General features: G+C 41.7%; 1 protein-coding gene across 2 annotated transcripts in view; it reads right to left on the bottom strand.

Annotated features, from left to right (window-relative positions):
* The window catches only part of CLVS1 (clavesin 1), a 154452-nt gene extending 142968 nt beyond the window's left edge, over positions 1-11484 (bottom strand). Inside the window, exons 1-2 of one of the 2 annotated variants that reach the window (XM_089685316.1) lie at positions 11306-11484; positions 7320-7393 (exon numbers count right to left, since the gene is read on the bottom strand). The gene's annotated coding sequence lies outside the window, so the exon portion shown is untranslated. The remainder of the gene's footprint in view (positions 1-7319; positions 7394-11305) is intronic. The other variant, XM_089685315.1, reaches the window with a different exon arrangement.
* Between the last annotated feature and the right edge of the window lie 2272 nt (positions 11485-13756).

Genomic DNA, 13756 nt, shown 5'->3' with positions numbered 1-13756 from the left:
CTAGTGTGCTGCAAAAAAAGGAGCATGCTGATAGGAGAAGACATCAGAATAACAGAGAAATGCATTGCTCGGTGTGCTGCTTCACTGTTTAATGTATCTAGTCACATGGTGGGGAGATCAGACCTCCTACCATGCTAGGCAGGGATGTGTTGTGCGGAAAAGCTGTGAATCTCAGGATTGGATTGACAGAAATACAAATCCTTAGGCAGGTAAATCCGTTTTCATACAGTATTTGTTTCATCTGTTCATTTATGTGAAGCTCAGCTCAGTTTACATTTCCGTGAATTGGGATCCAACTTGTGAGACCCAAAGTTTCATGAAGTGAAATCCCATGTTAGTCAAAGAGAGCTGTCTTAATTAGTACTACTGAACTCTGACTTTAGAAAAGGTTCCTGTACTACTTCAAGGCAACTTCTATCCGACTTTTGCCCATAGATTTTAATGGATTTCACTTCCAACTGAAATCCTCATCTATATTGATGTGATTTCGATCCAACATTACAGGAAGATTACCCAGGCAAAGTCGCATGACATGAAAGTCACGCATCAAATCGCATCAAAGTTGTATTCCTATAAGTCACGTGACTTTCAAGTTGCAGTAGTGTGAACCAAGCCTTAACATGGTGCTTGATACATATTATTATGATGTTATATCTAATAAACAATGTATAATATCAATATTATTAATACAAACTTGGATAATGACTGTTAGTCCTTGACAACACTTATTTTGTTTCCTAAAATACCATTACTTTAAAAAGAAAGTCATTTTAATTCCAGAAAATGAGCACCATTCTAGCTTATTTAAACTCATTAATTATGAAGAAGGCACATACAATTAAAATGCAATTATTCAGTGCCTATAATTTTCACATGCAAATAAGATATGTTGTGTGCACCACCAAATGCAGTTATTGGTTAAAAAGTAATGATTAGCTATAAATTATAAGGTGCTATAGATTTGTAAAGCATAATGAGAACCCAGGACCCTTTTGATCCTAGATAATAAAACCTCGGGCTGCTCTTAGAAAGTTAACGCCCCGCTCCAGGTAGGAAAATAATTTAGCCTTACAGTGGGGCCTTCTGATACTGCAAGGCTTAAATCCTGGTTAAGTCTGAGGGTAGAGGAATATGTTGTAATACTCCTTGCTTCAGCAGGTCCCCACCATCTGTGTGACTGGCCCCCGATGCTTCATCTCTACAACACTTCAGCCAGCAGTCACATTAAGTATAATGCAGGATCAATCGTCCTGCATGGTATGTGAGGATGCTGAGGGCCAACCCACAACCCAAAGTATCAGAGAAGAATAGAGTGCTGGTGAATATTACAGCCTTTTCTTTTACCCCCTAGACTTAAGGAGCATTTAACTCTTTAATAAAGTAGGGCTCTCACTGCAAAGGGTTTTTTTTTCATAATAGTGATACAGAGACTACCTTTTCTAACCTCTGTTGAAAATACTAGTTTCCTGGCTTCAGATTGGCATGAAAAGCAGGTATACAGATCAGGAAAGGCATTAAGTTTTATCTGTATACTCTTCCAGTTTACTCACTCAAAATACAGTATATTAAGTGTAGCTGTTTGTTTTAAAAAAAAACCTTGATGTGCCTTCTCCCAAATCTCCTTATAAAAAAATACCCATTTCCCACAGGCCCTAGATGCAGCATAGAGCCACTCTCCACTACCCCTGTGTCAGTGGTTCCATGCACTATTTGCAGCTTGTCTGGAGATTGGTACCACTGCTGCAGTGAACAGTCACCTGTCAATAGTCCTGAGCTATATCTATGTGCTACAGATGGGACATTCAGTTTTACACAATCTTCTAAACTTTCAAGGGCTGTAAATACCAGGGAATTAGGGCCCTAACTGCACCTGCTTTCTGTATGTCATGGATTTTTCTCATGAGGGTGATGGGGAAACAGACATAGAATGGACTTATAGACCTGCAATAAAAATTGAAGGTAAAAGTACAGAAAAATAAAGTATTTTACATGCTTATTACATGCTAGTGTTTTTTCTTTACATAAATAATTTTTATTCACTTGCAAAGTGGCTTTGCGCTGCTAGAAAATTTGACTAGTCAATTCCCTGGCACAGCCCTTCTCTCCATGCACATCAGAGTCCTCTTCTCTATTGGGAGTGTCTAATTAATGTTTGTTTTGCCCAAGGTCCTCCATCCCCTCCTTTCATCTCCCTACATACCCTTTTATGTAGCTGGAGGAGTGAAGGGGAATACTATACTATACACCTAAGTGACAGCTCTGAGTCTGCTGGGGTTTCTGACATCACATCCAACATGGTGGCACCCAGCAGCAGTCTCAGAACTTTTGGATGTCTACACAAGGGAGGATTTTACAGTTACAGTTGCAAGAAAAAGTATGTGAACCCCTTGGGATTACGTGGAGTTTTGCATGAACTGGGCATAAAATGTGCTCTGAACGTCATCTAAGTCACAACAATAGAAGAACACAGTCTGCTGAACATAATACTACACAAACATTAGATGTTGCCATGGTTTAATTGCACATAACATGTAAACATTCACAGTGCAGGGAAGAAAAAGTATGTGAGGCCCTAGCTTAATGACTTCTCCCAGAGCTAATTGGAGCCAGGAGTGAGCTAACCTTGACTCCAATCAGTGTGATGATATTGGATGTGTTGCTGACAGCTGTTCTGCCCTTAAAAAACACACACCTGTTCTGGGTTTACTGGTTTCAAGAAGCACTGTCTGATGTGAACCATGCCTCGCAGAAAAGAGCTCTCAGAAGACCTACGATCAAGAATTGTTGACTTGCATGAAGCTGGAAAGGGTTACAAAAGTATCCCCAAAAGCCTTGATGTTCATGTGTCCACAGTAAGACAGACTGTCTACAAATGGAGAAAGTTTTTAGCACTGTTGCTACTCTCTCTAGGCGTGGTCGTCCTGTAAAAATGACTGCAAGAGCACAGCGCAGAATGCTGCACGAGGTAAAGAAGAATCCCAGAGTGTCAGCTAAAGACCTACAGAAATCTCTGGCACATGCTAACATTTTTGTTGACACATCTACAATAAGGAAAACATTAAACAAGAATGGAGTACATGGGAGGATACCACGGAGGAAGCCATTGCTGTCCAAAAAGAATATTGCAGCACGTTTGAAGTTTGCAAAAGAGCACCTGGATGTTCCACAGCACTACTGGCAAAATATACTGTGGACAGATGAAACCAAGATTGAGATGTTTGGGAAGAACACACAACACTATGTGTGGAGAAAAAAAGGCACAGCACACCAACATCAAAACCTCATCCCCACTATAAAATATGGCGGAGGGAGCATCATGGTTTGGGGCTGCTTTGCTGCCTCAGGGTCTGGACGGATTGTTGTCATTGATGGGAAAATGAATTCTAGAGTTTATCAAGACATTTTGCAGGAAAACGTATGACCATCTGTCCGCCAACTGAAGCTCCGCAGAGGATGGGTGATGCAACAGGACAATGACCCAAAGCATACAAGTAATTCAACAAAACAATGGCTGCAACAGCACAGAATACGCCTTCTGGAGTGGCTCAGTCAGAGTCCTGACCTCAACCCGATTGAAATGCTGTGACATGACCTTAAGAGAGCGATTCACACCAGACATCCCAAGAATATTGCTACACTGAAACAGTTTTGTAAAGAGGAGTGGTCCAAAATTACTCCAGATCATTGTGCAGGTCTGATCTGCAACTACAGGAAACGTTTGGTTGAGGTTATTGCTGCCAAAGGAGGGTCAACCATTTATTAAGTCCAAAGGTTCACATACTTTTTCCTCCCTGCACTGTGAATGTTTACATGTTATGTGCAATTAAACCATAGCAACATCTAATGTTTGTGTAGTATCATGTTCAGCAGACTGTGTTCTTCTATTGTTGTGACTTAGATGACGTTCAGAGCACATTTTATGCCCAATTCATGGAAAACTCCACGTAATCCCAAGGGGTTCACATACTTTTTCTTGCAGCTGTATAAGGTATAAAATGCATTAAATGCATACACAATCGTATTGGAAATGTTTGCTTAAATAAATGGTCTGGCAAAGGGGTCTTTTTGAGCAAGTGGATCAACATCACACTTAAACAACTATCATTTTTAGCAGCAGAGGTCAGCAATGGTAGCCTTCATATCATGATACATTTCTTTAAAGGGAATTCTAGACCCAAAGCAATTCCCTAAGGAGCTGCTTTGCCAGTTTTCAGCAGTTTAGAAATTATAGAAAGTCCACCTGGTCATGAAGCTCATTCCTACCACAAGCCACTGAAGCTAAGTATTATTATCCCTGACTTAATTCTTTGGTCTCTTTATGTAATTTATTCAGTTTCCTTGGTTATATTTTATTTGATATTAATATTCTTATTCATTATTAGTGCTATAGTAAAGATAAATGTTATGCTGCAGATGTGGCTTGTCTCTAACTCAGGGTTTCTCAAACAGGGTTCAGTGGAAGCCTATGGTTCCTATAGAGGTTGCTAGGGGTGCCTTCAGCAATATGTGATTTCTGCTCAGATGAGTAACCACAGACACCAATTATATTTTTATCTATCTGTAAGGGGGGAAATCTTTCCAATGACCATAAATGTAACATTCTTTCTACTGACCATTACACTAATGTTCTATGAGCTGTAAATATAACATTTATTAACAGAGATTCCAGAAGGCAACAGGTTATTTCAAGGGTTCCTCTCTGTTAAAAAGGTTGAGAAAGGCTGCTCTAACTGTTAAAGCATACAGCTAAGAAAAGTAAAGAACCAAATGAAAAAAGTTTATTTCTTCATTACAGTCTAGATCAGGGGTGGGCAAACTTTTTGACTTGAGGGCCGCAATGGGTTCATATATTGGACCCGGGGGCCGGACCAAGAGTAGATGAATTATGTGTATGTGTCATCCATAGTAAGTATAGTAATATTCCCCCATAGTAAGCATAGTAATTAATCCCCCATATAGTAATTCATCCCCCATATAGTAATTCATCCCCCATAGTAATTCATCCCCCATATAGTAATTCATCCCCCATATAGTAATTCACCCCCCATAGTAATTCATCCCCCATATAGTAATTCATCCCCCATAGTAATTCATCCCCCATAGTAATTCATCCCCCATATAGTAATTCATCCCCCATATAGTAATTCATCCCCCATAGTAATTCATCCCCCCTATAGTAATTCATCCCCCATAGTAATTCATCCCCCATATAGTAATTCATCCCCCATAGTAATTCATCCCTCATATAGTAATTCATCCCCCATATAGTAATTCATCCCCCATAGTAATTCATCCCCCCTATAGTAATTCATCCCCCATATAGTAATTCATCCCCCCTATAGTAATTCATCCCCCATAGTAATTCATCCCCCCTATGGTAATTCATCCCCCATATAGTAATTCATCCCCCCTATAGTAATTCATCCCCCATAGTAATTCATCCCCCCTATAGTAATTCACCCCCCCTATAGTAATTCATCCCCCCTATAGTAATTCATGCCCCATATAGTAATTCATCCCCATAGTAATTCATCCCCCATATAGTAATTCATCCCCCATATAGTAATTCATCCCCCATAGTAATTCATCCCCCATATAGTAATTCATCCCCCATAGTAATTCATCCCCCATAGTAATTCATCCCCCATATAGTAATTCATCCCCCATAGTAATTCATCCCCCATAGTAATTCATCCCCCATAGTAATTCATCCTCCATATAGTAATTCATCCCCCATAGTAATTCATCCCCATAGTAATTCATCCCCCATATAGTAATTCATCCCCCATAGTAATTCATCCACATGGTAATTCATCCCCCATAGTAATTCATCCCCCATATAGTAATTCATCCCCCATAGTAATTCATCCCCCATATAGTAATTCATCCCCCATAGTAATTCATCCCCATAGTAATTCATCCCCCATATAGTAATTCATCCCCCATAGTAATTCATCCACATAGTAATTCATCCCCCATATAGTAATTCATCCCCCATATAGTAATTCATTCCCCATATTAATTCATCCCCCATATTAAGTCCCCAAGTCCCCCTGTGTCAATTCACTTACCTTTGCTCCGCGCGTTCCTCTCGCCGTGTCCCGCGCCGTTCAGGTGTAGCATGAAAATCTGTCTCCTATGAGGATCTGTCCCCCTCGACGTATCTGCGCATGTGCCAGTTTCAGGCATTAGCAGCCGATCGGCGATCTCCGGCACAAATGCGCAGATACGTCGAGGGGGGACAGATCCTCATAGGAGACAGATTTTCATGCTACACCGGTCTTCAGGGCGGACTGTGAGAGGAGCCTAGCTCCGCGGTCCGGATTAAAAGGTCCGCGGGCCGTAGTTTGCCCATTGCTGGTCTAGATGTACAGAAATCCTGACATATATGAGGTTTTTATGACTTTATACACGTCTCTATGCTAGAAGGGATACTTTGTAGTAAAAGCAATGGACTACAGATACAACCCTTTCATACATCTGCCCCTTTTTGATGAGAAGCAGGGTATCAGTTCATACATTTTTCATAGGGCATCCCTTTTTCTGAAAATCAGTTAAAGTCAACAAGTGAAACAACGAAAACACAATTAAATTCACCTTTAATATACATGTTATATAATCCGATGATTTAACATGTTTCAGGTGAGACTGCAACATCTTGACCTATGAACTGGTCTTGTGCAGCCTCCCTCTCATGCTGCAATATCTACTAAAGGCAGGAGCAAGTGCAGTGATAGGCTGGTGCGCACTGACTTACTGACCTGCATGGAGAAAAGGATATCTATAAATAGAGGGATTTAGCTAGTGGGGCAGATTGTAGAAAATGAATGCTTGAATGAAAATTATTTCATACTCCCTTGAAATAATTTTAAGATTTTAGGAAACCCCTGCTAAATTGAATTTATCAGAGATCAGTTGGAAGAACAGTGGTAGTCAGAATGTCCCCCTTACAGACACTTTAAAAGATCATCAGTCAAGTGGTATTGCCACCCAGACTATGTAGGGATCATCATATGAGAGGTCAATCAGCAACATCTTAAAGAACCCCTAGAAAACTCTGGAGGAACCCTATGGTTCTACAGAACCCTGGTTGAGAATGATTGGTCTACAGCAGCCTTTATTAACCTTTTCAACACAAAGAAGTCCTCAAAATAACTTTTCGGTATCAGGGAACCCCTGCTAAAATTGACTATATTTACAACTCATGATACATTAATGTAATCAGCCAGTGGGAAGAAAGATTCTTATACATGTGGTCACTGGAACGAATTACCAACTTACAGATAGTAAAAAGATCAATGGTGTCAGTGGGAACTTACCTGAGAGGCAGAGATTGCTCATTGCTCAAGAAACCTCTAGAAAACTCTGGATAACCCTTAGGGTTCCATGGAACCTGATTGATAAAGAGAGTGCTGCTGTATAAATGAATACATGAAATAATCAGAATAATCCATATGCCTAATTCAAAAGAAATCACAAAGTGTTAAATAAGACTTAACAGACTGCTGACACTTTGTAAGCTGGTGGTATGCAGGAGGCGTGTTGCTAAGTGAATCTCCTGACTGGCGTGTAAGCTTTGATTGAATACAGTTACATATCTCTTTACAAAGAGCAATGCAAGGCTAATGTGTTTCATACTCTTCTACCATCCTGCCATCACATAACCTTCTAATGTCTGCTCTATTGTCTCTATAAGCCTTTGAGCTTCTGTGATCTCAGGGATCTTATATTTTTGCTTTTAATTTGGCTTGACAGTAGCAGAAGTTGTCATAAGTAAACTGACAGATTTGATTTATTTACTGATAGACTAAAGGCTGGTGGATGTTCTGCCTGAGAAGTCACAGCTAAAATCATTTTTTGCATTTGTATAACTAATTCCAGTAACACATACTAGCAATAACATCTATAGTACAGCTTAGGGTGATGTCAGACAGATGTTGCCACATCCAGCAAATAAAACGCCAACATCATTTTTTAGGTTTGTGGTCCTGCAATGTCCATCCAGGTGCTTATCCTGCCCCGAAGAAAGATTATTACAGAAAGGCATAGCACAGAGCAGGGGCGGACTGACCATTTGGAAACTCGGGCACTGCCCAAGGGCCCGGGTCAGTAGGGGGCCCCATGAGATGCCCCTGGTACCTTTTTCATTGGCTTTTTTGAGTTTGGGCAAGGACACAGGGGCCCCATGATCCCCTATTGCCCGGAGGCCCTATGGGTTGTCAGTCCCCCCCTGGCACAAAGCATTACAAAATGCTGCTTGATGCTTTTTTTGGTGTGCAATACAGTACAAGGACAGCATTTGTTACATTTTAAATCTGCATAGGTAATAAAGGCAGGCTCAAGTAAACTGCAAGTGAAAAGAATTTAGGTATTTAAGTGATTCCCATAGAAAATGAGATCATTCACTGTAAACTGACCTCAATACAGGACAACTACTCTGGATAAGATACAAGTTTGCTTGTACATAATAAATAACATAAAATGAATCTTCACTATGCCCCAAAACACACAGTATCCACCTTGTCTATGCAGGACTCAAGCTTCATTGGTGTCAATATACAGTATATTATATTGATCACTCTTAAAGACTCAGACGCTCACTGGCCAAAAAGTAAAAAGGAACTATACCAAAATGTACAATAATCATACAATCTCATTTTTCATCATTGGATGCATAGAGCTATTGCCCTTGGCAACTCTATTATTACCTAGTTCATTTTCAATCACCTGGTGTATGGAAACTTTACCACCACTCTTTAGGCTGGGAATTTGTCTCTTGAATTTCTCTGCTCTCAAAGGAGATCAAGGGGTAAAACAACTTCAGCCAATCAACTTTTATTCTGCTGCCTATTATGATCAATGGTACCATACACTACATTATCACTGAGCAGACCTCTTATAAAAAAAAAAGCCTGTATAGGAGGTTAGGATTGTGAGGATGTCATTTTTTCAGAGTGAAATCAATAGTGTCTTTTAAATCCTAAGTATGGCCTGCAGTGACATTTATCAGTATCAGTAATGTTCGACAGGTATTGTATCCCCTTGCACCCATGCCGTACATGTAACAATCTGATCAAATGATTCTTAACAGAAAATGCACTTACTGAGTCATCGACCAATTTTGAGCAAAACTGATTGATTTTATCCAAATTATTCTGGATTGGAAATGCATGACATGTATTGTATTCCTCTGCACCTTTCAGTATTAAGGTGGCCATACACATAAAGATCCAATTGAACAATTCTCCATTGAATCAGGCAATATGATTGAATCTATATAAAAAAAAAGACATATACTGGGGGAGATTTACTAAAACTGAAGTGTGCAAAATCTGGTGCAGCTGTGCAGTGTCGGGACAAGGTCATTTAGGGCCCAGAGTGAAGATGACAAACAGTACTCCCCTTCAAAAATGTTGAGCACTAATCTTCACACTTACCCCCTAAGCATAAATTCTCTTTTGCAAGCCAAAATTCTTCCCAAACAAAAATGTCCCCTCTTCCAGTACAAATCCCCCCTTCGAGCTCAAATTATCTCCCTCCCCAAATCCCCCCTCCTAGCACAAATCCTCTACCCCTCAAATTTCCCCTCTGACCATAAATCCCCCCCCAAAATCCCCTCTCCCCCCCAATCCCCTCTCTTAGCACTAATTTTACTCCTCCCCACATTTCCCTTCCTAGCATAAATCCCCCCAATCATCCCCACTAGTGCAAATCCTTCCCCCCAAATCCCCCTTCCTAACACAAATCCACCTTCCTAGTACAAACCTCCAACTCCAAATCACCCCTTCTAGGACAACCTGTCAAATCCTTACAGCACCCAGGGCAGTTGTCCCTCTTGCCCACCCCTTGTCCCGGGCCTGCAGCTGTGCATAGTAACCAAAACTTTTCTAGATTTTATTCACAAAGAATAATTGAATAAGTTGAAGTTAGAAGCTGATTGGTTACTATGCACAGCTGCTCCAGATTCTGAATGCTCCAGTTATAGTGAATCTCCTTCACTGAGTCATTGACCAATTTTGATCAAAACTGATTGGTTTCAACAAACGTATTCTGATTGGTCTGGACTGGAAATGCATGACAGGTATTGTATCCCCTTGCACCTTGCAGTCTTATGGTGGCCATACACGTAAGATCTGATCAAATCTATCCATTATAAAAAAAGACCCATACTGTGTCTTTGATTAATTTTTGAGCAAAACTGATTGATTTCATTGAAATCATTCTGATTGGTCTGGGTGGAAAAAGCATTAAAGGTATTGTATCCCCTTTGCACCCAACAGACATATGGTGGCCATACACATAATGATCTGATTGAAAAATTCTTCACAGAATCAGACAATATGATTGAATCAATGAATTATCAAAAAGAAACATACAAAACTGGTGCACACAGAATTTGGTGCAGCTTTACATGGCAGCCAATCAGCTTTTAACTTCAGCTTGTTCAATTAAGCTTTGACAATAAAACCTGGAAGCTGATTGGTTTCCATGCACAGTTGCCAGTTTTAGCAAATCTCCCCCATTGTGTCATCATTCAGTTTTGAACAAAACTGATCAATTTCATTGATTGGTCTGGACATAAATCCAATTATAGGAAAGCAGATAGATCAATATGATCATTAGGTGTATGGCACATCGAACGTTCTTTGCGATCTTCCAATCGTATTTTTCTACAGGACTAACAAAACGATCATATATAATATCTTTATATGCATGGGCACCATTAGATCTGGAAGTCTACCTGCCCCCACCTCATTTTCAGCCTACGTTATCCCATCACTTCTGAAGCCCACGCCAACGCGTACAATCATCCTATAACAATCCACATGCAATCTTTACCCAGGCACCAGTCCCCATCACTGCCCACCTTTACATCATTTAACCCCTTCTGCTCATTGACTGGAATTAATTCTCTCTGATATGATCTGAGATCATTAAAAAAAATCAGGGTATTGTGTGCTAGATGCTAAACTCATCAGTGTCGATGAAATCCATATGCTATGTAGGTTTCCCTGGTCTGTAGTGTACTAGCAATGGCCCATGTTAGCATGGATTGTGCATCGTTTTGCTGACTCACAGCCTGCCCAGGACCTGTGGCCCCTGCAGCCTCCCTGGGCTGTTGTGTGTGTGTGTGGGGGCAATGTGTGCGGAGCATTGTTCCCCGGCGGGCAGAGCTGAGCATCCAGGAGGGGAGCGTCGGCGCTGAACACTGCAGATGGGAGCTGTCCATGCGCTAAAGTGCTGAACCACTGCAGCTCCATGTCAGCGATCCTGGCTGCCAGCTCAGTCCTCTGTCTGCACATACCTGTTACACGTCAGATCCCTCTGCTAGCAGCCCAGCTGTCCATCCTGCTCCATGCCTCCATCAGTCCCCTGGATGGTGTCTTCAGATGGAGGGAGGGTGTCACATGAAACACAAGGTTGGCTGCCAGAGAATGAACTGGAAGGAGGCAGTGAAAGGGTCCTCCCAAGCAGAGAAAAGAAGAAGAAAGCTTCCACAGGGGATCCACCCCCAGCATCTCATTGGGCGCTTTGAAATTTTGAGCAAATACTGAAAACTAAATATTATCTTATCATGTTCACATCGAATGATAAAGGATCGATGAATCAATGCAGATATATTTTCCAGGCTCATCATTTGACTTTCATATGAAAATCTCTCCAATGTATATGAATAATAGGACCATAGTAATTTCATTTGTAGATTCTGCAGCAATTGCAGCTTAAAGTGACACTAAGCTCTGGTTTAACCACTTGCCTACTGAACACTTTCACCCCCTCCCTGTCCAGGCCAATTTTCAGCTTTCTGTGCTGTCACACTTTGAATGACTATTGCGCGGTCATGCAACACTGCACCCAAATGAAATGTTTATTTTTTTTAGACATATGGTGCTCTCTCTTTTGGTGGTATTTACTCACCACTGTTTTTTTTTATTTGTTGCTAAACAAACGATAAAACATTTTTTCTTAGTTTCTGTTATAACATTTTGCAAACAAGTCATTTTTGTCCTTCACTGATATGCGCTGATGAGGCTGCACTGATGGGCAGTTATATGCAACACTGATGGGCACTGATAAGCTGCACTGATAGGTACTGATGAGGCAGCACTGATAGGCAGCACTGAAGGGCATTGATAGGCTGCACTGATGGGCACCAATGAAGGTGCACTGATATGCGGCACTGATAGGCACTGAGAGGTGGCACTGAAGGTCAATGATAGACAGCACTGACTGGTAGCACTGATGAGTACTGACTGGCAACACTGATGGACACCCATTGGTGGCACTGATGGACACTGACTGGCAGCACTAATGAAAGATGACTGGTGGTACTGATGGACACTGACTGGCATCACTGATGAACACTGACTTGCAGCACTGATGGACACTGACCTGCAGTACTGATGGACACTTCTGGGACTGCACTGATGTCGCCTTAGGGCTGCACCGATGTCCTCTGATGTTTGTATACACTTGCAGATTACTGGCTCTCCTCTCTCCTCCCACTGTGACAGCGTGAGGAAAGTGCAGTTGATAACTGCCAACTGTGTTTACATTGTGATCAGTGGTGTCATTGGACACAGCTGATCACATGGTAAAAGGGTTTTGTGATTAGCCCCTTAGCATGTCATGTGATCAGCTGTGTCCAAAGCTGTATCACAGAGCTCGCCAGGTGTACACCCCAGGGGGCACGCGTGATGCGCTGTTCTGGAGCACATCATATGATGCTCTCCCAGAACTATACAACCGCGCTGTAGCTGGTATTCGGCTGTAGCCCAGTTGTCAAGTGGTTAAAGCTATTGTTTTTTAAATGGGCTCTCAGGAAGTTTATTCAACAGCCCCAGGGAAATTGTTTATTTATTGAAGGTACTTATATAACGCCGTCAATTTACATATATGTCCTCTTCCTTCATAGTCACCATGATGTCTGTCCTCTTCCTTCATAGTCACCGTGATGTCCGTCCTCTTCCTTCATAGTCACTGTGATGTCCGTCCTCTTCCTCCATAGTCCTCATGATGTCCGCCCTCTTCCTCCATAGTCATGTCCGTTCTCTTCTTTCATAGTCACTGTGATGTCCATCCTCTTCCTCCATAGTCACCGTGATGTCCGTCCTCTTCCTTCATAGTCACTGTGATGTCCGTCCTCTTCTTTCATAGTCCTCATGATGTCCGTCCTCTTCCTCCATAGTCATGTCCGTTCTCTTCTTTCATAGTCACTGTGATGTCCATCCTCTTCCTCCATAGTCACCGTGATGTCCGTCCTCTTCCTCCATAGTCATGTCCATCCACTTCCTCCTTAGTCATGTCTGTCCTCTTCCTTCGTAGTCACTGTGATGTCCGTAATCTTCCTCCACAGTTTCTGTAACTTCCGTCCCCTTCCTCCATAATCACCGTGATTTCCGTCCTCTTCCCCCATTCACCGTGATGTCCGTCTTCTTCCTCCATAGCCATGTCCATCCTCTTCCTCTGTAGTCACTGTGATGTCTGTCTTCTTCCTCCATAGTCATTTCCGTCCTCTTCCTCCACAGTCTCTGTGATGTCCATCCTCTTCCTCCATAGTCTCTATGATGTCCATCCTCTTCCTCCATAGTCTCTGTGATATCCATCCTCTTCCTCCATAGTCACCGTGATGTCCATCCTCTTCCTCCATAGTTACTGCGATGTCCGTCCTCTTCCTCTATAGTCACTGTGACGTCTTTTATCTCCAGAAGATGCTGATATACAGAAACAAATGTATATACAGTGTATACTGTAT

Source organism: Staurois parvus, unplaced genomic scaffold (genome assembly GCF_062004578.1).
Source record: "Staurois parvus isolate SC_StPar_1 unplaced genomic scaffold, SC_StPar_1.0 ptg000371l, whole genome shotgun sequence".
NCBI lineage: Eukaryota > Metazoa > Chordata > Amphibia > Anura > Ranidae > Staurois > Staurois parvus.
The sequence above is the reverse complement of the archived record's forward strand: the minus strand, read 5'-3'. Positions and strand labels throughout refer to the sequence as shown.